We start from the raw sequence: 25,512 nt of genomic DNA, 5'->3' as shown, positions 1-25,512 counted from the left end.
AGTTTAGTGGGGCCACGACAGGTGGATGCAGGTGAAGACACGTGCTACCCTGATAGTAGGGGACGGACGGGAGCATCAGGGAAGGGTTTCTGACCCAGGCCCCAAAGCCTTCCCAGAGAGGTGTGGTAGTCACAGCCGAAACCGAGGGGGGAAAGGGGAGAAGGCAGGTGAACATAAATCTGAGCGAGGGTGCCTGTCGAGGAGACGGGAGGGGACTTCTCTGGGGGCACAGAGACATATGAAGGATCTGGGGAATGGTAAGACTGGAGGCCAGGGTGATGGGCTGGCGCTGGGTCATGCAGGGCTCTGGAGGCCTTTGGACTTCACCTGTAGGTCACATAGAGCCGTTAAAGGACAGTGACATGGTTATACGTCAGCCTTAAAAGAACATCTGGGGCGGTGCCCGGGTGGCTCAGTCAGTTGAGCATCCGTCCGACTCTGGATCTTGGCTCTGGTCATGATCTCATGGTTCGTGTGTTCGAGCTCCACGTCAGGCTCGGCACTGGCAGGGTGGAGCCTGCTTGGGATTCTCTCTCTCTCTCTCTCTCTCTCTCTCTCTCTCTCTCTCTGTCCCTCTCCAGCTCATGCTCTCTGTCTCTCAAAGTAAAAAAAAAAAAAAAAAAAAGAATGTCCAGTCTGGGGTGGGGAGGGTGGGTTTGAAGGCGTGCTGATAAATGTTTACCAATTAGCTCACTGGAAAAACACCCTTTTGCCAATTTCTGTGGGGTAAATACTCCCACCGTGACTGGTTTCAGGCTGCGGATGTGATGTCACACACTGGAATGCACCCACTGCAGCGAGTGAACAAGCCAGCTCCTCTCATTTCCCTCTATCTCCCCCTATCCTCCCTTCCCTGCCTTCACCCAGTACCCCCCCTTCACCCCACCCCTCCTCCAGGCACAGCCCTGCACAGAGTTGGCACCAAGGCCCAGAAATACTCTGGAGGGATAAGCAAGGCAGAAGAACCCTCAGGAGCGTTCCACCCCGTTTTCTGGAAGAATCCTTAAGAACCAGCACTAGGGAGGAAGTCAGAGGCAGGAAAGGGTGCCCCATGTGATCAGATTTCAGGGCTGAGGACAGGAGGAGAGCACACTGGGATGGGAGGCTGATGAGCTGATGATAATAATTATGACAATTATGCAAAATACACAAATAATAATTACAGAAAATCATGATTATTATTTGTGGGTGTGAGATGTCTCCAGCTTTTTGGAACTGCACAGAAACATCAGATGCCCCTTTTCTCGTGGGTGTGTGAGTGTCACAGCCAGGCTCCGGGCTGTGTGGCAGGAGCTGGGGTTTACACCCCTCTCCAGACAGCTGTCTTCTGCCCCAGGATCTTGGTGGGATCCAGCCTTCCTCACCTAGTGCCAGGCCCTCAAGGTCAGGAAAAGCAGCCCCTCACCCCTTCTGGTTCCTATCTCAGAACCTTAGCAAGAACACAGTCATGGTTTGGGGGTGAACCAGGAGAGGGCAATGGCTAACCTAGGGGTGGAATTCAAAGGCTCCGGGGCCGTGTCTCTCCTATGAACTGATTTCCTGGTTCATGGCGATTGGATACCAGACTCAAATGGTCAATCGGATTCTCTATTCTGGAAATTTAGCTCTGGGACTGGGAGAAGGTGGATTTGGGATCTCCAACCAGGAAGCTGGGAGTGGGCCTATCTAGGGACCAAGTGGACTGCAGAGAAAGGACTGGTTCCCCGTGCCCTTCTGCACCCCACTTCTTGTCCTCGCCCAGGAAATTCCCTGCATCTTTGTATTTTATTTATTTTTTTCATTTAAATTTTAGTTAACAGACAGGGCAATGTTGGTTTCAGTGCATCCCTGGAATAAAAGCCAGCCCCAACCCTGCCGGCTTGAGGGGCTTTCTGTAGCCAAGAATCTAAGCAGGGCTGTACTGCAAAGAGCTGTGAATGTTTTGGTTTTCTGGATCAGCGGTCCACTCAAGCTAGCTCACACAAGGCCCTACTGGCATCATAAGGGCCCTCTTATGGAGATCCAATAAGAGGCGCTGTCACAGGGCTGGGAAGCCAAGGCTGATTGGATTTGAGATGGCACCAGGACCGCTGCAGCTGGAAGAAGTCCATTAATTGTTAACATGACCCGGGGTCCAGCTTCTTCTGCATTTTATGTCCTCTTTTTCCTTCTAGTACAAACTCCTGAGAGAAGAAAGCTGATTGGCTCAGCTGATGCCCATGGTCTCCGGGTAGAACTTTTTGTGTCAGGCCATGTGATAGGCTATCATGTAGCCTATGGCCGGGCTGCTTTTGTGTCTGGTGCTTATCTGCGGTCCAATCAGATGTCAGCTCTGAAGCTTTGGGCAGGGAAGATTCTAAGGGAAGTTGGGTGCGCGCTGGCGAAGTTGGGTGCGCGCTGGCGAAGTTGTCCTGTGCGAGTGCGAGGCTTGGTACTTAATTCGGTAGGCGGTGGCGAGCCCTGGGAGATGCTTGAGGATGCGATTGGGTCAAAGCTGGGATCTGGGACGATAAATCTGGCCACAGGCAAGAGGATGATTGGAGGCCGAGAGGGGAGGCAGGGAGACCAGGCAATTGCTCCTGCCTTAGCCCAGAGAGGGCTGGTGGTGAGCTGGCCTGGACTAGGGTGGGCGGCTGAGGTGGCTAGGGTGCCAGGTTTGTTTTTAAAAAAATTTTTCGATTATTTTTTTGAGGGGGGGAGGGGCATACACGCGCGCGTGCGCACACACATACAGAATTCAAAGCAGGCTCTGCTGTCGGCACAGAGCCTGACACGGGGCTCGAACCCACGACCTGTGAGGTCATGACCTGAGCCGAAGTCGGATACTTAACCGACTGAGCCACCCAGGTGCCCCATGGGTTCCCGAGTTTAAGAAGGCACTCACTCCGAGGGTCAGCACTTACAGGGACCTGTGCGTGCCTCCTTCAATTTGCCTCACTCTCCTCATCTGAGTCCTGGCTGGGGGCGGGGCGGGGGGGGGCGGGGAAGGAGAAGGCAGCCGAATTTATGACTCTGTAAGTGATGGGTTGCAGGTGGTGGGGGAGTGGGTGGATGCGGAGGCTTCTGGCATGATGGCCCAGAGCAGGGAGAGGCCAGGCCTGGGGTTGGGGAAGCAGGAGGAGAGGAGGGAGGGGCAGGTTTATGGAAGGGGCTGGTAAGCTCACTCTGGGGTATGCCTAGTTTCAGGGGCCTGCAGGACACTGAGGGCGAGATTTCTAGGAGACAGATGTGGGTCTGAAGCATGGAGGGAAGTCAGAGGGGGAGAGATGACCTTGATACAGTCAAGCACAGAGTTGGTCATGGGGTACCACGAGCACCAGCACAGTGCCTCCCACGGAGCACGGACTCAGAAACGTTTGGTAAGCAATGCTTGAAGCCTAGGGGTGGACCCGGTCCCCCCAGGGGGTGTTGCAGGGAGGCATGGGTCTCTAGTGGTGAAATTTCAGACATCTGCCAGTATTCTCTGGGCCACGGATGGGGGGAGATTCTTTTGGGGCCCTTGAGATGACCCTGTGCCCATATTCTTGTGTCTGCCTTGTCCTCAAGGATGCCTGGTTGAAGGGTCGAGGCCTAGGATCACGGGACCTCCTCCTCCTCCTCTGACTGTCAAGGTCCCTGCTCTCCTAAGAAGTGGCTTCTGGGTAACCACTCAGAGATCATGCCTGGTTATTAGTGGAACCGAGAGCGTAAATCTCCATACTCAAATGGAGTCTGAAAGATGACCTCACAGTCACGGATTTACTTGGCTATTTCCTCATGAAGGAGAATGTGCAGGGTTCATTCAGGTGCCCCTTTTACAGGTGAAGCCGCTGAGGGTTGGGGAGGTAAAGTGACTAGCCGAGAGCCACGCAGCTGGGCAGGGAAGGCTGGGTTGGAATTCAGATCTACCTAAAAAAAAAATGCAGTTGGGGCGCCTGGGTGGCTCAGTCTGTCAAGCATTGGACTTCAGCTCAGGTCATGATCTCACGGTTCGTAGAATCGAGCCCTGCGTCGGGCTCTGCTCTGGCAGTGCGGAGCCTGCTTGGCATCCTCTCTCTCCCCCACCTCTCCCTGCCCCTCCCCGGATCTCTCTCTCAAAATAAACTTTTAGGAAAAAAAAAATACAATCTCCCGAACCCAGAGGTCATCATGTACTCTAGGCTTTCCTTAGATATATGATAATAAGGTGACATCAGAGTTATATAAATGGCTGATATTTATTAAGAGCTTACGTGCTGGATACTGTATTTTCTATTTAAACCTCACAACAACTTTATGAAGTAGGTACTATCATTTGTCTATTGGCAAGAGTGAGAAAGACCGTGAACATCCAGTGCTGGCCGTGGTGTGGGAAGAGGGTTCTGGTATACATCACCCCCGAGCAAGAATTGCTACAAATGTTAAGGAACAAAATCAGCAGTAGCAATTAAAATTTAAAATACATTCACCCTCTGATTCACAAGTCCCTCTTTTGGGAATCTGCCCTGTGGGAGTAACAGCCTCAGAACATAGAGATACATGTACAAAGACATACATTCCAGCACGGTTTGTAGTGATGGATTGAAACCATTGAATACCCATCGAGAGGGAAGTGGTTAACTGGAGCCTGGCTCAGCTCCTCGGTGGCCACAGCGGACAGGGAGGAGGGGAGCTCTGTCTACACATGCTGACCTAGAGGGTTGTCCGAGTTGTCCTGAGTGAACAAAACAAGTGTAGAGTCATGTGAATCCTATTAAAAATTTTTTTTAATGTTTATTTTTGAGAGACAGACATAGAGCATGAGCAGGGGAGGAGAGAGAAAGAGGGAGACACAGAATCTGAAGCAGGATCCAGGCTCTGAGCTGTCAGCACAGAGCCTGACACAGGGCTCAAACTCATGAACCATGAAATCATGACTTGAACCGAAGTCGGATGCTTAACCGACTGAGCCACCCAGGTGCCCCAAATCCTATTTTTTTTAATTAAACACATAAGTGGACTGGGTACTAAGGAGGACACTTGTTGGGATGAGCGCTGGGTGTTAAATGTCAGTGGTGAGTCACTGAATTCTACTCCTGAAACCAATACTACATTATATGTAAACTAACTAGAATTTAAATAAAAACTTGAAGCAAAACAAAACAAAGGAAAAAAACCTCCACAAAACACATAAGTAGAAAGGAATAAAAAGGAAAACATAAAAGGTCACACATGTGATTTGCGTGTTTGTATGGGCCTAGAAAATTCTATGAAAGAATATGCACCCTCTGTTGTGACCTCAGGGAAGGAGATTGAAGGCAGGGAGGGGGAGAAATGAACTTTTATACCCTTCTGTGTTACACAGTTGTTGCCTGTGAGAGTCCTGTCACTCACTGGTGGCTTCATAGAGGTGATGACGTTTGAGGTGAGTATTTTATTTTATTCTTTTAAAGTTTATCTATTTTGAGAGACCGAGACAGAGGGAGTGCGGGGTAGGGACAGAGAGAGAGGGAGAGAGCCCTTTGCCCCTCTTGCTCTCTCTTAAGTTCCCTGTGCCTCCCCCCACAGGCACCTGCAGGGAGAGGGCCGCAGCTGCGTGAGGGTCTTACAGTTGGCTGGACGTGCCACGATCCTCCTCAGTCCCCCTGGTGTGTCCCTGATCCGGGCGATTCAGGCAAGGCCACAGCCTGTGATGGCAGACCAACTCGGATTCCAAGTCCGGCTTTTCCACTTACTGGCTGTGTGACCTCAGGCAAGTGGCTTAGCGTCTCTGAGCTGCGGCTTCTTCATCTGTACGGCGTGCATACCAATCCTTCTCTCACAGGGCTGTCATGAAGATTCAGCGAGGCAGTGTTTACAGCTAGAATTTTCTTCCCACCTCGTTCTGGAGGGGTTTCTGGCACTGGCTGTGAACCTCTGCTGTCTCTTTTGTTTTGAGGGGCTTCCTTCTCGCCTACGCCTGGAACTTGAATTGCGGATCCTCTGCCGCTCGCGTCCGGTTCTCTGCGGGTTACGGGGCCCCACTTGCCCTCTCTCTCTCCCAAACCCGAAGACGCAAGTGAAGGGAAGCGAGTCCAGACCGCAGAGTCCACCTGGGAGAGGAGGGCCGTGGGGTCGGTGTGGCCGTGGCCGACTCCCTGGGACGGTTGGGAGAGGCGGCTGCAGGTGGCTTGGGGGGCAGACTGCAGAGGCTGTGAAGCTCCCCCCCGCCCCCTGTCCAGCACCCGCCGGAGTCCCTCCCGGGCTCCGTGTGTCTGTGTGGGAGACTCTGGGAGGGGCCCATTAGCCGTGACGGAAAGAGCACTGAGTTATTAATGCTGTTTGCAGTTGTGAGCTCCACTAGGACCATAATCGTGTGCGTCGTAATAATGTGTGTAATGAGAGCTCTAGCAATGAATTAATAGGTCAGTGGTGATTTGGGTGACCATGCTTCAGTGAGCGACAGCGCGATTCTGTGTTAGCAGACCGGACTCGGCCTGGCATCGAGTCGGCTGTGTGAGGGCAGGAGAGGGTCCCGGCCCAAGAGGCGGCCCTGGAGTGGGGAGCCCTGGATGCGTGTCTCCGCTCAGTATCTTCAGGGCCGTGTGGTTTGGTGCCGTCATGTGGCCTCTCTGAGCCTCAGCTTTCTCGTCTATAAACTGGAGATGATAATTATCGAGTCCTCCAGAGCTGTGAGGATGAAGTGAGATAATACACCCGAGGGAGGCGACACCTGTCTCTGGCTCCCTCTCCCCAGCTGTGTGGGGCGTGCTTCGGCTTCCAGCCATGCCACGCGTGCCCCTGCTGGACGCCCTTCGCCCTGGCCGTTCCCTCGGCTGTGGCTCGCTCTCTTCCCAGGTGTTCGAACGGCTGGCTCGCCTCTCTTTCCGGCAGGTCTCTGCTCAAATGTCGCCTCCTCAGCGAGGCCTTTGCTGATGCCCTCACCTGAAACAGCACCCTCCCCGCCCCGTGTCTGCTTTATTTTTATTCGCAGGTCCTGACATTTTATATATGTAGCGGTTTATTCCGTTATCATCTGTCTCTTCCTCTAGACTCGCAGTGTCACAAGCACGGGGACCGTTTTTGTTCAGTGTGGACTCGCCAGTGTCCCGAATAGCACCAGCTTACAGGAGGCACGCGGGAAGTGTTGAATGCGTAAACGAAGGAATAGTCGCTGTGACGGGTACGGGGTACGGTGCGCTCGGTAAGTGGCAAGCGGGTTCAAACTGTGTGAGCAAATGAACAGGCACCGACGTAGCAGAGAAACTTTGTGGCGGAGCTTCCCTCTCCAAGGGCTGCCTTATCATAGGAAATGTCCGAGCATCCGGTTTTCTGCCTGAGTCCCCTCCCGTGCCACCTCCCCTGTCCCCAAGAGGGAGAATCACAAAGCGGGTAGTGACCTTGGACAAGGCTTCCAACCACACCGCTGAGAGCGATACGCCAGACCCGGAGTGTTGTGCGTCAGTGAGGACAAGGATTGAGGTTTCTGTGCTAAGGAGTCATGAGCAGGGGTCTTAGGGATCCTTGGGGCAGACTGATTCCATCTAGAACGTCTCTAAAAGCGTCGTGTGCTCACGAGTGTGTTGTGCAGTGTGTGCTTCTGTGTGACTGTGACAAATCATTGTGAGTATGCTGGTGTGTGTGTGTGTGAATCTGGATCCCATGTGGGCTTACTTTTATGTGTTGAGTGTATAATTTTTAAATTTATCATTTATTTTTGTGCAAAAGAGTGTGAGCAGGGGAGGGGCAGAGAGAGAGGGGAGGGGGAGAATCTCAAGCAGGCTCTGCACTGTCAGCACAGTACCCGAGGTGGGGCTCAAACTCACAAAACCATGAGATCATGACCTGAGCCGAAACCAAGATTCGGACGCTTAACCAACTGAGCCACTCGGGCTCCCCGTTGGGTGTATAATCACCGCGTGTGAGCTGCACACACGTGTGCTGGTTGCAGACGTGTGTGGTGGGGATGCCAGAGGGTGACATGTGTCAGTGTGTGTGTGTGAGTTTGCCGTGTTCCTTTGCTTGAGGGGTGTGTGTGAGCGAGGGGCTTTAAATGTGTTTTGTGTGTATATTCTAGTCCCCAGGACGTGCACGGATGGGTCGTGGGCGGCCAGTCATTGCATGAGAGTGTGGTGATGAACTAATCAAGGGTGTCTGTGGCCTGGTGCAGTTTGTCTGTACAGCGTCCCCCTTGAGACTTTTGCTGCCGAAGACACCAGTTGTGTCATTTTGCTTGTGTTTGCGTGACAAGATATCCCGACACGGAGCCATGGAGAGAGACGTGGGTCTCTTGGGAAGATTTCTGCTGATTGCCGCTGTTTCGGTAGAAACACAATTATTTCATAAGGCCGGCTGACAGTGTTGGAAATAGCCGAGTGCAGAGCTGGAGCGACAGGGACCACATCCTATTTGATACTAATTGGTTTGATGATGATAATTGTTGCATTGCAGACGGTGTGACTATCTCCTAATTTAATATAATCAATAAGGTAACAACGGCTCAATGCAAATGAGATGCTGGGAATCGTGGGGCCATTTGTAAGTCGTGTTCTTAATGCGTTTTCCTAATTAGCTGTAGCAGGGCTCTCCTACCCCGGAGTGTGGGAGAAGTGATCGTTGTGATGCCATACTTCCTCCAGACCTTCGCTTTCAGAGAGGCTCAGGAGCGGCTTATCCTGAGGCTCCCAGGAACCGCAAACACGTTCTGGGCATCAGCTGACGTGGAGACGGTGTGTGTGTGTGTGTGGGGGGGTGACAGTTCAACAGGACACCTGTCCTCCGATTCACGACACCCCCAGCTGGAGCCTCTGCAGTTTCACTGTCTCTTCAGTCTGATGGGGAGCTGATGGGGAGGTGCTCCAGGGCAGGGACTGGGCTCCTCCTATCAGACTGTCTCTCCATCATGCAGAGACCTGACTCTCTCTCCCTGAGTCTAGGCTCCCAATGCTGTTGCTGGGGTTTTATGCATTCCACCAGGGCCTTGCCAAGGTATGGGGGTGGGGAGGGGGCTCTCTTGCACCAAGTTAGCGTCCCCCTCCAGAGCAGAGCTCCGATTCTGCTCTCAGCCTGGTGCCTGCTCAGGCTCCTGGTTCAGACCCTGGCTGTGTGTACATGTGCGGTGTGCCACGGACGGTGAGGCAGGAATGCAGCCTGCCACAGGGCGTGGCTTACTCTAGTGCTTTGGGAGAGACTCTGGATCCAGACCGCTGGGTTCAGTCCTGAGCACCACCACTCTACAGCCGTGTGACCTTGGACAAGTCACTTGAGCTCTGTGCCTCGGCTTCCTCATGCTATAAATGAAGGAAGTAATGGTCCCTACTCGTAAGTCTCTAGTGAGATTTAAGTGGCTCGATATTTTAAGTCATTTTAATATGTGTTAGAATAAAATGAATGTTTCGCGGTCTCATTCGCCACATTCCGGTGTTCACTAGCCACATGCGGCTCGTGGCTGGAGTATTGGACGGAGCAGACGTCACGTGTCATTTCCGTACCGTTTCCATCAGCACAAAAAGCTCTGCGGGCCAGTGCTGCCGCAGACCTCTGACCCAAGGAGCTGAGCAGCTCCCGGGAACCCACCCGTACCCACACCTTGGTATGGGCGCACGCGGGTGTCTCCCCATTCTAGCTCAGTGTGTTGCGCAAACGTCTCTCCTGCCAGCCAAAAGAATCCAGCTCTGTGCCACCTCTTGTCACGGCCCCTGCACCTGACACCCAGGCCCAGGAGCCCCGGTAGTGGCAGCACCAGATGGCCTGGGAGTTACTAATGAGAGGCTGTGTGTATGTGTGCATGTGTGTCCACGCACGCGTGCCTTCGGGTCAGGTGCTGTGATCGTCATTTTGGAGCCTTCTTTGGGGAAGTAACAAATGGCAGCCCGACCCAGGAGTCTTCCAGTGGAGGCCCCTTCATAAATCAGTGTGAAAGGCTCCTAGCTCCCTGCTGAGTTGACCCATGACCCCACAACCAAGTGACCCAAGGGCTGTGGGGTTGCTACGGCTTCACCTCCCCCCATCCGTGTCCCTGCTCTCTGGACCTCGTGGACGGTGTGGAGCAGCCCCCGTCTTGGCTTGTGTAACCAGTGGTCTGATCTGAAAGGACGCCTGGCCGGCTCGGTCAGAAGAGTGTGTGACTCTTGATCTTGGGGTTGTGAGTTCGAGCCCCACGTTGGGTGTAGAGATTACTTAAATATTTTGTTTAAAAAATGAAAGGAATCACCTTTTCTCTTTAGGCTTCGATTTTCTCATCTGTAGTTGGAGGAAGAGAGGGAACGTTACCCAGCCTCAAAGCCCCTTAGAAAGGTAATATTTGAAATTTACAGTCAGTTTCACCTTCTAGCCCAGAGGAGAGACCACAGGACTGTGGGTCCAGGATAATGGGAACACTGGAATCACCTTGTTACACATGCAGATTTCTGGGCCCCTTAGATATCTGCTGCTCCAGGGTCTCTGCGATGATGACTTTGCATTTCCCTAGTAATTAATTCCTAAGCACCATAATGTTTGAAAACTTTTGGCCTAAGGGCACACGCTGTGTCTCCAGCACCCCTGCCTGTGGAGAGGAGGTGGCTGGGGTACTGGGTATAGGGAGGGGGTTGAGCGAAGAGGCTGGTTCCTGGGCCCTAGTCCAAAGCCAAGTTCCAGACAGTTTGGCAAACTGGGAGTGAGATCTGGCTCGGAACAGAAGCTCAGACTAGAGATCTGATATGAGAGGCAGGTGACATCAGCAGCCTTCCTTTGAGGTGGTGGTGGGGGGGGGGGTGGTGCTTTTCTGGGTTTCTGGAAACAAGATCTGGTCCTGTTGGAAGGGCCGGTAGTAACTAGGCCAGAGGGATGCGGTTCCAGTGGTGGTTAAAATGTACAGGCTTTGGAGCCACACAGAACTGGGTTCAGATCCTGACTTGGCGGCCCCTGCACCACATGACCTTAGGCAATGAGTTTAACCTCATCTGTAGAAAGCCGACAGTACCATCTGCCTCAAGGGGATTAAGTAAGACAGCGTGTGTGAGAGCCCCTGCACATAGAAATACTTACGCGCTCTCCTTTCCCAGCCAGCTTCCAGAATCCTCCTCGACCAGGCTCAGAGTAATGTGGAGGCTGAGCTAGGGTTTGGGTAGGAACGACAGGAACCACCCCTTGCACCGTATTCTGTCGTTTCCCACACTTTCATGGCCATGATCCCATCACGGCCTTGTGGCAACCCTGATGGGAGAATGGAGGTTTGGAGAAATTTGGCAACTTGCTCCAGGTCATGTGCTGGGAACAGGAAAGGGGAGGGGTAGACACGTGTCCTGACTGTGACCCTTCTGTGCTGCGTTTCGCCACCTGATAGCTGCTGGTGACAAAGTGTTTCTGAACTTCCTAAAGGCAGTGTATTTGTGGGGCCAAGCAGGGTGGGGTGGCGCCCCAGGGAGCCTGCTGGGGAATTTCCACTTGGGCCAGGCGCCTGCGTAGCCGGCTGATGTGTGGGAGAATAGGTTTCTGTCGTCAGCAAAGCCTTGCTCTGCCATCAGTTTGGGGCACTCGGGGAGGACTGTGGGGGAGGGGGGGCGTTCTCCTGCCTCTGATCTTGCAGCCTCGTTTTCTGGGTGCTGGGCCAAGTCCCAGTGCCTCTCCCTGTGACGTATTTAGCACTCACAGCTCTGTTTTCAGGAATTGAGTGGAGAGCGAGGCTGCCAGGGTGTGAAAGGACTGGATGCACGGACCGCAGGTACAGGCAGCAGCTAACGTAAGTGGCTGCACGGTTCTGGGCAGAGGAGTCAGCCCAGGCATGAAGTGGGGCAGGCCGGCGGGGGGGAGTCACGGGCAGGCACGAAGCAGAGCTGGGCAGGATCTGGCTCTGGCGTTGGCTGAGGTCAGACAGGACACGGTGTTGGCTGACCGCCTCAGGCAGAGGCCTCCAGAACAGTGGACAGCTCCATAGGCATTCTGGTGTTGGAGCCTCTGCAGACTTCTATCCCCGGACTCACTTCCTCCCCCACAGCTCTCTGCTTGTTAAAGGGGCCTTTGCAAACCGCCTCCTTTGCTTGGTCTCTGAGAAGGCCTCCAACGGCAATCTGGCTTGTTTTTGACCTGTCTGCGGAGGGAGGCGGGTTTCTGAAGGGGTTCACGTCCTTCAAGGCTGCAGTTTATTGGTGGGTGATCCTTGTCGTCCTCTGGGGTCCGCACATGCTTAGTCTAGCGCCCAAGCCTGGCCAGACACTCCGTGCGCTCCGAGTTAGAAGGACTCTGCCTGTCAGCCAGTCACGATGCCCACCCCCTCAGGAGTCCCTGATGCCCGGTACCCAACACTTCTCTCCACCTCCTCGTTTTCCTCTCCTTTTGCCTGTGACCGCTGGAGTGAATCGGGGCTGAAGATCAGAAGTCGAGAAGCTGTTCCCACTAATGAGCTCTCCAGGGCCGCAGGCAGCCCCTCCCCTTGCCCCACCCTGCCCTGTTCACTTATTTATGACAGATCGCGGAGGAAGGAGGACCAATCAGTGTTTGGAGGGAAGAAGGGCAGGAGAGCAGGACTCAGAGAATTTGCATGTGGGCAAAGCAAGGCACATTAAACTTTATAATTTCTCTCCACGTAGTATACTCTAGTCCAAATCCCTCTCGTCGCAGAGGAGATGTCTGAGGCCCCGAGGCTTGAAGTGGCTTCCCAAATCCCCGTGGCCAGTGAGGACCACACCAAGAGCTGCAATCTGGGTCTTTTGATCCGCAGTCCAGCCCGATTTCCACCCTAGGACTTCTTCGGGTGCATTTATTTTGAAAACCGGAATGAGGTCTCTGTTTCAACTGACAGCTTGGCATTTTTTTGGTCTGTCAACGCGTTGATAAATTTAGAAGAAATGGATTTATTTTGGCACATCTGGGGACTAGCAAAAAGGATCAAGATTGCCACTGTGATGATGATGTTTTCGCTCTGCCCCCTTGAAACAAAATGGCAGTTGACACGAACATTTTCAAGGAGACCTGCTGTCTTTAATTTGTAATGGATTTCAACATAATTTGGCCTGGGGTCGAAGTTACTGGGAACGTGCCTACATTGAATGGGCCCTGTAGATCAGAGTCCTTATTCCCTCCATAAGATGTGTTGCTTGCTCTGTTCAGAGATGGTGACTGAGGCAGACTGCATTCTGAGCAGTTGTTACCGTTATTGTTATTTACGAGGGCGGGTAGGGAGGCATCGGGTGCTTAGTTACGTTTTGGGGGGGACCTGCGCCAAGAGAAGCGGATTGTGGGACGGTCCATATAAAGCCTGGTGTCCTGAGGCCCTCAGACCTCCTCTCCCATTCATCCAGCCACTTCCCTTTCACCGTCAAACTCGGGAGGACTGGAGGTGAATGTCCCAGACCTGAAGAATCCACAGAGGGTGCTTGGCAATGATTCGGATCCAATTTCCTTTTGTACATAATCAGTGCCAAAGGCCAAAGGGTAAACTTCTCTCAAGAGCCTTGAGGGGCTGTCTCTGGGGGTCACTGTGGCAGACTCCGTGCACACGGTGCGGTCCTTGCAGGAGTTGGGGAGGGGGCTGCAGGGGCGTGAGTTCAGTAGCCTGAGTGCTGGAGTGTGGACCACTTTTGCTTTCAAGCCTTTGTTATCCCCTGAATTCCTTTGCCTTAGACCTCAATTCTCCATATCTATTTAGCTTCTTAAAATGTTACTGCCTAGTGCTTATTTTTTTTAATGTTTATTTATTTTTGAGAGGTAGGGGGAGGGGCAGAGAGTGAGGGGTGTGGACAGAAGAGCCAAGGCAGACTCCACGCTGACAGCAGAGACTCCGATGTGGGGCTCAAACTCACAAACCCTGAGGTCGTGGTCTGAACTGAAGTCAGAGGCTTAACCGACTGAGCCATCCAGGTGCCCCCCTACCTAGTGCTTATTATGTGTCAGGTACTTTGCTTAATATTAGATGTATTAACTCATTTAATCTTTATAGTGGCTCTACGAGGTAGGACCTGTTGTCATCCGTATTTTACAGATGAGGAAACTGAGGCACAGAGAGGTTAAGTATTTTGCCCAAGGTCATACACTAAGTGAACAGCAGAGCTGAGACCCAAACTAGGCATTCTTACTTCCAAGTCTGTTCTCTGAGCTCCTATCCTGCATGGCCTCCCAAATGCCAAACTGATTGAGACACTGGATTTCGTTTTTCCTTAAGATTCTTCCACTCAGATGGACCATTTTACCCTGCCCGCCCATCCATCCATCCATCCATCCATCCATCCACCTTTTCAATCAACAAAATACTTAATTGAATGTATCTGCTATGTGGCCAACATTCTGCCAGGTGACAGTGGGAGCAAAAGTAGACACCATCCTTGTTCTCCCAGAGCTGGCAGACTTCAGGAACAGATAGATGACATGTTAACACACCAATTCATGGGTATGTGCAAGTGGACATCAGTGCTCTGGAGGAAAGGGACTCAGCTCTATGTGTCACAGGTCATGAGCCAGTACTGCCAACCCAGGTCTCTGCATCCCATTTACCAGCCCTGACCCAGAGCCCCGACCCCCAGGTGATGCAGTTTCCTAAGCCTAATAGTCGTCGGGAGTTTCCACCAAATTCCCAACATAATGGCCAAAGCATCTTCCTAAAAAACCACAGTTTCCAGAGGTGGATATCATGTTATGTGTGGCCAATTCTAACTGTGCTCCCAGGACAACGGAGGCAAGATTTTTTTTTTTTTTTTTGCCTTTGCTGGTCCCCCAAACCTTCTCTGGTTATTTGATTATAGATAGCATTATTTCCTTCATTCTTGAGCAATGGTTGAAGCCTTTTGGGAAGCATGGATCTCTTTGAGAGATTGACAAAAATTAACAATATTTTTTGAGAAAAAAATTCCTCCCTGGATTTCTAAGCTCAGCCAACTACCCAATACTTAAAAGTAGCCCCAGATTTGCATGCCACATTTGGAAGATACTTTTTACAGCTAAGTGGATTATACTAGCTGAGTAGACAGATGATACCCCCAGAAGTTCACTTCCTACTGAGATCTGGATGCTTCGTCTTCCGCACCCCAGCAGAATTCACTTGTATCTCATTACTCTCTTTCATCTTGAACAGTGAGTGAAGCCTTTTTTGGCCATGGCTCTTTTGAGAGATTGACAAACACTAAAGACCTCCTTTGAGAAAAATTCACATACTTGGAACGACTTACACAGAATCTCAAGGGGTTTATACTCCTGTAGCTCATCCATGGGTCCCACATGGAGAACTTCTAACCTGCAAGATGCCCTTTCTTAGTTTTGGTGGCTTGTACTGCCTCTTGACATGACCTCTGAATGCTTAGGCATTCCAGCAGCTGGTCAATGTCTGGGGGAGTCCATGGATTTGCCAGGGCGGGGGTTCTTTTAATATTTTATTTTATTTATTTTTGAGACAGAGCATGAGTGGGGAGGGGCAGAGAGGAGGGGAACAGAGGATCCGAAGCGGGCTCTGCACTGACAACGATGAGCTTGATTTGGGGCTTGAACTCACAAACCTCAAGCCTGAGCCAAAGGCTGAGCATCTGAGCCAAAGTCGGACGCTCAACTGACTGAGCCACCCAGGCGCGCTTCCCAGGAGGCGTCTCTAAGGGACCAGCCCCAGAGATGGAGACACCTCGTGCCCCCCTAGTTTCCACCAGCTGGAGGTTCAAAGAGTACAGGTGGTCTGCCTCATGGCTTCCAACTATTAATTGTGCACCCCCATGCACACTCACTGCTCTCGGTTAACTGCATTGATGGAGTGAGGCCGCCAAGACTCTTCTCAATAATTCTTCGCAGGGAATCCACGTAGGTAGTGCAGGGAAAACAAGTGTGAGATACATGTACGACTTCTCCCAACCCAGTGTCCATGACAGATGTTGCTAATCAATCAGAGTTTTCGTTCCCATTGGGCCCAGATATGGTCTTATAATCTTTTCAAATAACAATTTAGGTAGATACCACCAATCCATCAGAGTTGGCATGTAGGATGAAATAGATTTGCCATCCTGGATGCAGGGAGATAGGGGCTGGGCACTTTGGTTTTAGGCCCACCTCTTGCCAGTCTAGGGTCTCAGACCCTGCATCCCAGCTGGCTTAGAGTTCCAGGTCCCTGTTGCTCTTAGAGAATGCTCAGACATTGTCATCTGGTTGGCCAACCTACCCTGCGGCTGACCCAGAGTCCCTTTCTGTCTCCCCCTGTATTAATTCGCTCATTCCTCAGCTAATAGGTCTTCAGCATTAAAAAAAATCAGTAAGGGTGAAAGTTTATATGTTTTATTAATGATTGACTATCAACTCATGTCCCACAGTAAAAATCTAGCCTTTGATTGGTTTTTCTGATTTCAAATAAAAATTTCTAGGTCTTTTACTTTTTGACCCCCTTCACCCACTTCTCCCACCCCTCTACCCCTGCCTCTAGCAACCACCAGTCGGTCCTCTGGATCTATGAACTTGGCTTTTGTCTTGTTTTTCTTTTTAAATGTTTGTTTATTTATTTATTTATAATTTTTAAAAAAAGTTTATTTAGTTTTGAGAGGCAGAGAGACAGAGCACAAGCAGGGGAGGAGCAGAGAGAGAGGGAGACACAGAATCCAAAGCAGGCTCCAGGCTGTGAGCTGTCAGCACAGAGCCTAACGCGGGGCTTGAACCCATGAACCGTGAAATCATGACCTGAGCCAAAGTTGGATGCTTAAATGACTGAGCCACCCAGGTGCCCCTATTTATTTATTTTTGAGAGAGAGAGAGAGAGATCGATCAAGTGGGGGAGGGGCAGAGAGAGAGGGAGACACAGAATCTGAAGCAGGCTCCAGGCTCTGAGCTGTCAGCACAGAACCCAGCCTGGGGCTCAAACTCATGAACACTGAGATCACCCAGGTACCCCTCATGGTGGTTTTGACTTATATGTTGGCCATCTTTTCATGTGTCTGTTGGCAATCCATATGTCTTCTTTGGAAAAATGTCTATTCAGATCTTCTGCCCATTTTAAATCCCATTTTAAATGGGATGATGATGATGATGATGATGATGATGATGATGATTGATGTTGAGTTGTTCAGCATCCTCTTTTTCTCCTCCAGCCTCAAGCCAGAAATCTTAGGCTGGGTACCTCATTACCTCTAGTCTAGAAATGTCAAGAATATCCACATTCTTACATCTCCTGCAATCCATGCCTCATGCCTCTCCAAGCATTCACTGCATCATATCATCCCCCTTTTAAAATCCTTCAGTCCTTTAAAAGAGGAAATCCACATAAAATTTTTTTTAATGTTTATTTTTTGAGAGACAGAGACAGAGCATGAGTGGGGGAGGGGCAGAGAGGGAGACACAGAATCTGAAGCAGGCTCCAGGCTCTGAGCTGTCGGCACAGAACCTGACGCAGGGCTTGAGCTCACGAACCAGGAGATTGTGACCTGAGCCGAAGTTGGATGCTTAACTAATTGAGCCACCCAGGCGCCCAGAAGTCCACATTTTGAACCATGGCATTTACAGCCTGGCCCCAACTTCTTTTCCAGTTTCACTCCTCACCATTCCCCGGTGCCCTAACAAGTTCCTACAAGGCATCATATCCTGATACTCTGGGCTTTCGTGAAACATCCTCGTCCTAGCTCATGCTATTCCTTCTGTTTGGAATGCTTCCCCACGCCCACCCCAGCCCTTTTCTCTGCCCGATGAACTCCTACTCTTTTAAGACCCTCCTCAAATGCCATCTGCTCTGTGAAGTCCTCTCTGTCCCACGCTGGGTTTATGATTCCATTGCCCCCTCCCCACTGAGCTCACGTGCATCCCTCTATCCTGGTACATTTCACTCTGTCTAGTAATTGCTTGTTTACTTGTGGGATGGTGTCAGATGCACCCGTGGGCTGGCACCCAACCCAAGACAAGGCACAGAGCAGGGACCTTGTTGACACGCACTGCATGTGACCCACAGTGGGCAAAGACCCCCAGCCTTCCCCTTGTGTGCCCCAAGGCAGCACTTGCTCTATCACCCTATCTTGCCAAGTGAAAGCAGCCTCCGTCTTTTAAATGATGGCTTCCCTCCTCCTTGCAGAAAGGGCACCTCATTGAAATTCACCAGGAATGGGCAGTTTCTGACATGAGTCTCTTGGCTGGTCATAGATATAGCTGCCAACACTGGCGCTCCTGGAAGCAGAAGGGTTTTGATCATGAACTGCAAGCATACCTTTTACCACTAAATTTAGACCCTTGGGGAAAAGCAGCCTTTTCCCTTTCTCTACCTGCCTCTCCCGGGCCCCTCTGACTCCTCCCTCCCCACTTTCTTTTGGTTTGTGAGGCTGGGGAAGGGAGGTGGCTGGGGGCCCCACAGGGGTGGTGCAAATGGGGGTGTGGGAGAAGTTTGCTCACAGTGGTTTGGGGAAGAGCTAGGCAGGTGGGAGGAGGCTGGAGACTTTCACCTCCAGCTCAGTCAGTGCAGGCGACTCTCTTCTGTATTGTTTGATAAACATGGACGATGGGCTCCTTAGCCCACAGTGATCTGGAGGCTCAAGGCAAGATGGTGGCCCTGGAGAGAACAGTAAACATAACATTACTAAGAAGAAGATGTCACCAGGTAGCCCTGACTCTGTGCTGGGCACATTGAGGCACTGCTCTAAATGCTTTTCATCTGTCAGCTCGTTAGTTCAACCCTTTGTGGTGGGTTTTATTATTATTCCTGTTTTAAAGATGAGAAAATGGAGGCCACAGAGAGATGACCTCATGTTAACTGTTCTCTGGGCAAATGGGGAAACTCAGGCTGGCCCAGACACCACTGGAAGGAGGTCGTGGATGAGTCTGTATTACGAGTATAAGAAGAAGAAGAGTATTGGAAATCCCAAGGACATTCTGGCTGTAGCTTTGAGAGAATTATTTTTCTTCTCCAAACCTATTCTTTCTTATCTAAACAGTAAGATAATTATGTCTTATTGGAAAGTTGAATGTTAGGATCCGGTGAACTCATACAAGTAAAATGCCTAGCATATTATAGATAAATCAATAAACAGTAACTGTCATTATTAATTACCTAATTGCTCCCTTCGTCGTGCTCTTTCTCTTTCAGATGCTTCCCTTCCAGAAGCTTATCAGACTGTTTTAATAATCTTATCATATATCTGTCTTGCTGCTATACTCTGAGCCCCTCAGAGGTAACGGCCAGTCTTATCCACTTCTGGGCTCTTTAACTGACAGATGGGAGATTCCATATGGGGAAACTGAGGCTTTGAAAGGAAGCTGTTTGACCAAGAGGACAAACTAGGATGTGGGGGATCCCAGGTCCCCCTTCAAGATGCCGTGCAGGCTTGTATGATCTGTGATCCATAGTCAGAAAGGTGGGTGGAGGAAGACCCCATCCAGGGCCTGTGACTGCCCAGGTGGGAAGCTGCAGGTTCCTGGGGCCTGCAAGAGGGGAGAATGGGGATGGGGGTCAATGAGCTGTCCTGGGCCAGAGCTCACAGGCCTAGGGAAGAGGGTGCCTGCAGAAGACAGATGACAGACATAGGACCTGGTGAGCAGTGAGATGTGGGGGTGAGTGAGAGGGAAGAGTCCAGTTTGACTCCTAGGTTGCCTTGGAATACAGGAGGGATATGAGACTTTGTGGGTAGGAGGGGAGGCTCCTGATTTAGACTCTGGAAATGCTTAAGGGAACGAGTTCATAGGGCGGGTCTCTAAGAGTGTCTAGCAGGTTATTTGCCTGTAAGGAGTTGTGGGCAGGGTGCCGACATCTGCCACAACCTGTGATCCTATGACGTGGTTGTTCACTGAGCTGGCAAAGTATAGCACAAGAGCTGGATCATAGGACTTGAATCCTGGCTCTACTGTAACTTGCTAGCTGTGTGACTTTGGGCATATTACTCAACCTGAGTCTCAGTTTTATTTTCTATAAGAGAAGGATGATTGGAAATTACCTCCTAGCATGTTGTCGTAAAGGTCAAATGAAATAAAATAAGTCAGTGAAGGAACACAGTAAGAGCTCAGTAAGTAATGAGCACTGTTATGAGCTGTTCCTGCCGCTAGAATGCTCACTCCCCTTGTCTTGGTGCCTTCCTTCCTATGTCAGCCTCTCCCATCCCAGCAGTACTGAATACCCAGCTGTTCATCATAGGTACTCTAAACCTCTCTATCCTTCAGAGACCCTTGTCTCTTAAGTGTCCCCTTCGGCCCTTTTGGGCAACTGACCAAGGAGAAGCAGAGAGTTGTGACTTGTGTTCCTCCAGTGAGATGTCACTTGAGTTTTGAATGTACCTTCAGTGCCTTGACCCATGGGTGTGACTAATGGTGGGAATGTTCAACAGGGTGATAGGGTCGGGACAGTTGTTTTGGGGGCAGAGGGATCTTTCTAGTGCTGGTCAGACCAGCACATTCAGAAGTTGTCTACTGTGTCTTCATGTATGGACATCTGTAATGAGCATAAAGCTCAGACTGAGAGGGGATCTGGAAGTTCTCACCCGGGAATGAAAACTTCATGCCCTTTTGAGTGGGAGGTCTTCTGGAAAATGCTGTAGTCCTCTCAGTAGGACCAGGAGGCCCTGGGATTAGTCCATCTCTCCCTCCCTCCTGTTCCCAGACTCTGGGAAGTCAGGGAGGTAGTGGACAACTGCCTGATGTATAACACATGTCCCAAATGTGGAAGGGAGGGAAGACAAAGCCATTCCCCAAAGATCAGGAAGCCCATGTTTAAGTCCTTCCCTTCCCTTTACCAGATATGTGGTCTTAGACAAGCAACTTCCCTGCTCTGAGCCTCAGTTGCCTAAAACATGGGGATCATAATAACTGACTCCTTTAGCAGACTGAACATTTAGACCAGTATGTTCACTTGGTTGCTGTAGAAATTGAAGCCCAGACTGCATAGGGGCTTGCTCGAGGTCATGAGGCCAGAGTTTGGCTGCCAAACCTAGTCATGTGGTATTGCTTAGTCAAGTGTTGCAAGAGGGTAAGGGATGGTGTTGTATTGGTATGGGACTGTGTTGGACAGACCTGATTACTTGCTTAGGCTCTCACATCCATGGAAGGGAAGGAGGATGCCTCTCTGCAGAATCCTTTACTGCTACACTTAGAAGCCAGTGGAATCTCTACTGGAGATTCCCGGAGGAAGCTGTAAGGCTCAGAGACTTTGACAGTGTATATGTGTCTCAGAGGTCACAAAGCTCTGGTCACACACAAGGTGCAGGCTGCCTTTGAAGCTCTTCTCAGTGACTCTGAAAAGTTTTAGGTCTCAACTCAGCTACAAAATGAATGAACTGCTCATCTCACCAGCACAGAGCACATTTGGGCCAAACTCCTCGCTCAGTTTTATGGGGCCAATACATCTGCAGAATCACTTACCCGTCACTCTGCAGACGGAATGCATTATTTCGGAAAACTTTCTTTTCCCTTTCCCCCCAAAAACTTTTATTCCCTGGCGGAAATGGTTTATCAACGTCTTTAAGAAACCGCTCAGATCTTCTTGGCAACCCCTGATACCATAAAAGAGTGGCAGTACGAATGCAAATGAATTGGAGGGCATTAAAAAACCCTCTTGCTTCGGCAGCTGAAGTGGAGAAGGACCGGATGATGGATAGCACGAGGCTTTCCGCTGAGCGATTTTGCTCTTTTTACAGCTGCCAATGGCTGATGTATTTCATCTTTTGTTTCCTTTACTGCTGCTTAAGCAAGCACCCTCAGGCTGGGGGTCTGTCCCTGGGCACCCACTTCATCTTGCCCCCTGGGGACGGCTCCAGCCAGCTGTTTTGCACTTACTGCCTGATTCAGGGAAGGCACAGGATGGCCCAGCTGGATGGGGCCCCAGCGCCCCTCCTGTAATTGCTGACCTCAGTAGCAGAGACTGCTGAGGACGTGGAAATCCTGTCCACATCCCTTTCTCTTCCACCCCTGTTTATTGAGGCCCGCCGTGCTCCCAGCACAGGGAGGACGCCAAGAAGTGGAGGACACAGGCCTGACTTCAATGATCTTTCCCTCATCCCCAAACAGTTACACACTATGCACATGGCAAAGGCTCGCACAGGCTTCCTGCGCCCATTCTTCTCCACGTGTACTCACACACACGCTCACACTCACCTACACACCAGCACAAACGCACATGGAAACATGGTCACCCACACGAATGCCAGAGTACGCACTTGGGTGTGCCCAGAAACACACAACGAAGCCCCACCAGCGCGCAAACCTGTGGGCATCTGCAAACATGCGCACAGAAACACAAGCGCATTCTCCCGTACACCCACACATGAAGTTAAACAATAACACAGAACAGCGTCTGATCCAAAGCCAGAGTGAGGGGGCTGATAAGAGAGGATTCAGAGGATGTCTGCAGTGGAAATAATGTTGATGTGGGAAGTTTGCCTTCTAGACTCAGCTCGGCCTCTCTTCCACACTGATGTCTGCAGTGGAAATAATGTTGATGTGGGAAGTTTGCCTTCTAGACTCAGCTCGGCCTCTCTTCCTAGTTGTGTGATCTCGCTCAGGCTCATAGCCTCTCTGAGCCTTGGCTTCTTATTTGAAATGAGGCCCCTCCCAATACAAGAGCTCATGATTTGGTGAAATCAGAAGTTCAGAGGTCAGTGTGGGCTGATGTAATGATAGTAATAGTAATAATAATCATAGCCAACCTATATTGAGTACTTGCCATGTACTGTGCCCTGTGTTAAGCACTTGATACCCATTATCTCTTTTAATCTCTGCAACAATCCTAAAAGATGAGCACGGTTAGCGGCTCCTGGGTGGCTTCAGCTGGTTAAGTGTCCGACTTCGGCTCAGGTCATGATCTCACGGTTCGTGGGTTCGAGCCCCGTGTTGGGCTCTGTGCTGACAGCTCAGAGCCTGGAGCCTGCCTCCAATTCTGTGTCTTGCGCTCTCTCTGCCCCTCGCCCGCTCACGCTCTGTCTCACTCTGTCTCTCAAAAATAAGTGTAAAATTACAAAAAACAAAACAAAAAAGATGAGCACAGTTCTTAGCTGTGTTTTACAGGTGAGGAAACCATACTTCAGAGAGGCGAGGTTACAAGCCCAGGGTCACACAGCAAGCAGTGGTAGAGTCTGTATTGGAAGCCAAACAGGCTGGCTCCTGGGCCCACACTTCTGGCTACACTGACAGGGTGCTGAGTTGGATTCGTGCTGGGTACTGGGAACCAGGCGATGAAGGACACACGTTCCCTGCCCTGGAGAGGCCCGCAGTTCAGCGGGGAGGCAGCCCTGTGCCAGACAGTTGGAGCGAAGAGTTGCTTGATGCTGGGGAGCTTGGGTTCACGGAGACCCACCTCTGTGTGCTCGTGACGGCTCTCCCTTGTGACTCGTGTGGACCAGGGCAGCTCAGCCTGGCCCTGGCGGTGTGCCACTGCATGGGGTTTCTCTGGCTGGGGCGGGCACCTTGTATCCAGATAAGGAGTTGCCAGTCAAACTTGAAAGGCCAGAACTCTTCTGGGAGGATGTGTTGTGGGTGTCTTTGTATCTCAGGTGCGCCTGACCTTCAAGAGGCGCCTGACCTTCGGTGATGTCACCCGGTGATGTCCTGTGTCCTGCGCTGGGGCCTCTGTAGCTCATTATGATGGCTTTGAGCAAATTAGGGAAAGAGGATTAGGAAAAGATGGAAGATTGCAGCACTGTGCCAGGGGATGGTATGGGGTGTGGACTGGATCCTCTCCTCGTCTCTATGTGTGGTGACCCTGGTAGGGTCAGAGGGAGGGAGAAGGCACAGGCTGGGGAGATCAGAGGTCCTCACAGGGCTTGTTCATGCAATGGGAGAAGGAAGGTCATGGGACCTTTTGTTGGTCTCTCAGGAGAGGGAGTAGGGTGACCCTGTGGTGGGATGTAGACATGGAGGAAAGGGCTAAAAGGGTTTGCCAAACCATGATAAACATCACAAGAAAAGAAGCTTGTCAAAGGGTGGGGGGTGCCTCAGTGGGTCAATCGGTTGAGCGTCTGATTCTTTTTTTTTTTTAAGTTTATTTTGGAGAGAGAGACAGAAAGAGTGAGTGGGGGAGGGGCAGAGAGAGAGAGAGAGAGAGAGAGAGAGAGAGACAGAGAGAGAGACAATATCCTAGGCAGGCTCTGCACTGTCAGCACGGAGCCACATGTGGGGCTCGAACTCACAAACCATGCGATCATGATCTGAGCTGAAACCAAGAGCCGGACGCTTAACTGACTGAGCCAGCCAGGTGCCCTGAGCATCTGACTCTTGATTTTGGCTCAGGTCATGATCCCAGGGTCGTGGGATTGAGCCTCGAGTTAGACTCTGTGCTGTGCATGGAGCCTGCTTGAGATTTTCTCTCCCTTTCCCTCTGCCTCTCTCCTCTCCTCCACTCTCTCTCTCTCTCTCTCTCTCTCTCTCTCTCAAAAAAAAAGCTTGTCAAGATTGTGCATCCAGGGGCGAGTGGCAGGGGTGAAATTTGCATGCAAGTCTGACTCCCAAGGTTGGAGACCAAACTATTGTACTGTGCTACATCCCCAAATCTGCCCTGAGCACCTACTGTGTGCTTGTGGGACTGTAGGACAGAGGAGGTCAGAGGGTGCTGAGATAGCAGCCGACTTGGACAACGTGAGCTGATTGAGGAAACACGCAGCGACATACATGAGCGCACGGGGAGCGAAGGACCGGTTTTCTGACGGTGCTTTGCCGCTATACACTCTTCTCTCGGAAAGGGGCGCCTGACCTTTGGTTTTGCCTTCCTAGTGCTCTCGGCCTCCATTCAGTCCAGCTTAGGGCCGTGCCCCCCATGACGGCAGGTGCCTCTGTCCCAGGGCCTCGGGCACAGCCCGGCACTAGGAGCTATGTAGAGTCCTGCCCCTGGGGCTGTGTAGGGTCCCCTTGAGATCCCCACCTCCCCTGTAAATCCGTGCAACTCCAGCCTGTCTCCGCTCTCCCCGGCCCATGGCATCCTTCTTTTCAAGGATGGATGGTCCAGGTCACCTCTGAGGGTACTTCCAGAATCCTTTCCCCTCTCCATAGAAATCTCCTGCTCTCTGAAGGCTTAGGTTCTCTTTGACTGTGTTATGGGTCTTAATGAGGCCTGACCACATGCCATGGGGACCCAAGACAGAGGACCCCCCTGTCTTCCCTGAGCTGCGTGGGTAGATTTGTTCCATCCATCCTGGTGCTGGGGTGGGGGACCTCAGAGAAGGAAGGTATGGTTGTGGTTGGGGCTTCTACCTTGCTTTTGTGGTTTTTTTTAACTTAAAAATTTTTTTTTTAATGTTTATTTTTGAGAGAGAGATCACACAAGCAGGGGACAGACAGAGAGAGAGGGAGTCACAGAATTCGAAGCAGGCTCCAGGCTCTGAGCTGTCAGCACAGAGCCCGACGTGGGGCTCAAACCCATGAACCACGAGATCATGACCGGAGCCGAAGTCAGATGCCCAACCAACTGAGCCACCCAGGCGCCCCTCCGCCTCGGTCTTGAGTGGAACAGCTAGGCGCTCCCTGAATAGACTCTGGGTGCCGGGGTCTGGCCCCGGGGACCAGCCTAGTCCTGCTTTGCACTTGTGTGTTCAGGACCGAACCTGCCTAGATAAGGGAAGGTCCTGAAGCCAGGAGACAGGGATGCACTTGGCTAAGGTCAAATAGTGAGTGAGTGGCAGAGTCGGGACCCAAATCTGGTTCCCTGTATTCTTTTTTTTTTTTTAAGGAAAAATTATAGGTGGTATGTGCTTGCAGCAATACACTTAACCACTAAGGAAATATAAC

The 25,512-nt window shown here is 51.3% G+C and overlaps 1 long non-coding RNA gene across 2 annotated transcripts; it reads left to right on the top strand.

Moving 5' to 3' along the window:
• The first annotated feature begins 2,361 nt into the window (after positions 1 to 2,361).
• Positions 2,362 to 19,766, top strand: LOC106973204 (uncharacterized). Of its 2 annotated transcripts, none has more exons than XR_008293961.1 (4): positions 2,362 to 2,422; positions 3,160 to 3,338; positions 5,282 to 5,341; positions 18,526 to 19,766. It is a non-coding gene; the product is annotated as an uncharacterized LOC106973204 (long non-coding RNA). The 2 variants fall into 2 exon arrangements; XR_001429954.3 differs by lacking the exon at positions 18,526 to 19,766 and adding an exon at positions 5,485 to 7,217.
• The last annotated feature ends 5,746 nt before the right edge of the window (positions 19,767 to 25,512 follow it).

The sequence above is a fragment of the Acinonyx jubatus genome, chromosome C1 (assembly GCF_027475565.1).
Source record: "Acinonyx jubatus isolate Ajub_Pintada_27869175 chromosome C1, VMU_Ajub_asm_v1.0, whole genome shotgun sequence".
NCBI lineage: Eukaryota > Metazoa > Chordata > Mammalia > Carnivora > Felidae > Acinonyx > Acinonyx jubatus.
Note: the sequence above shows the minus strand (reverse complement) of the source record. Positions and strands in the feature narration are given on the sequence as shown.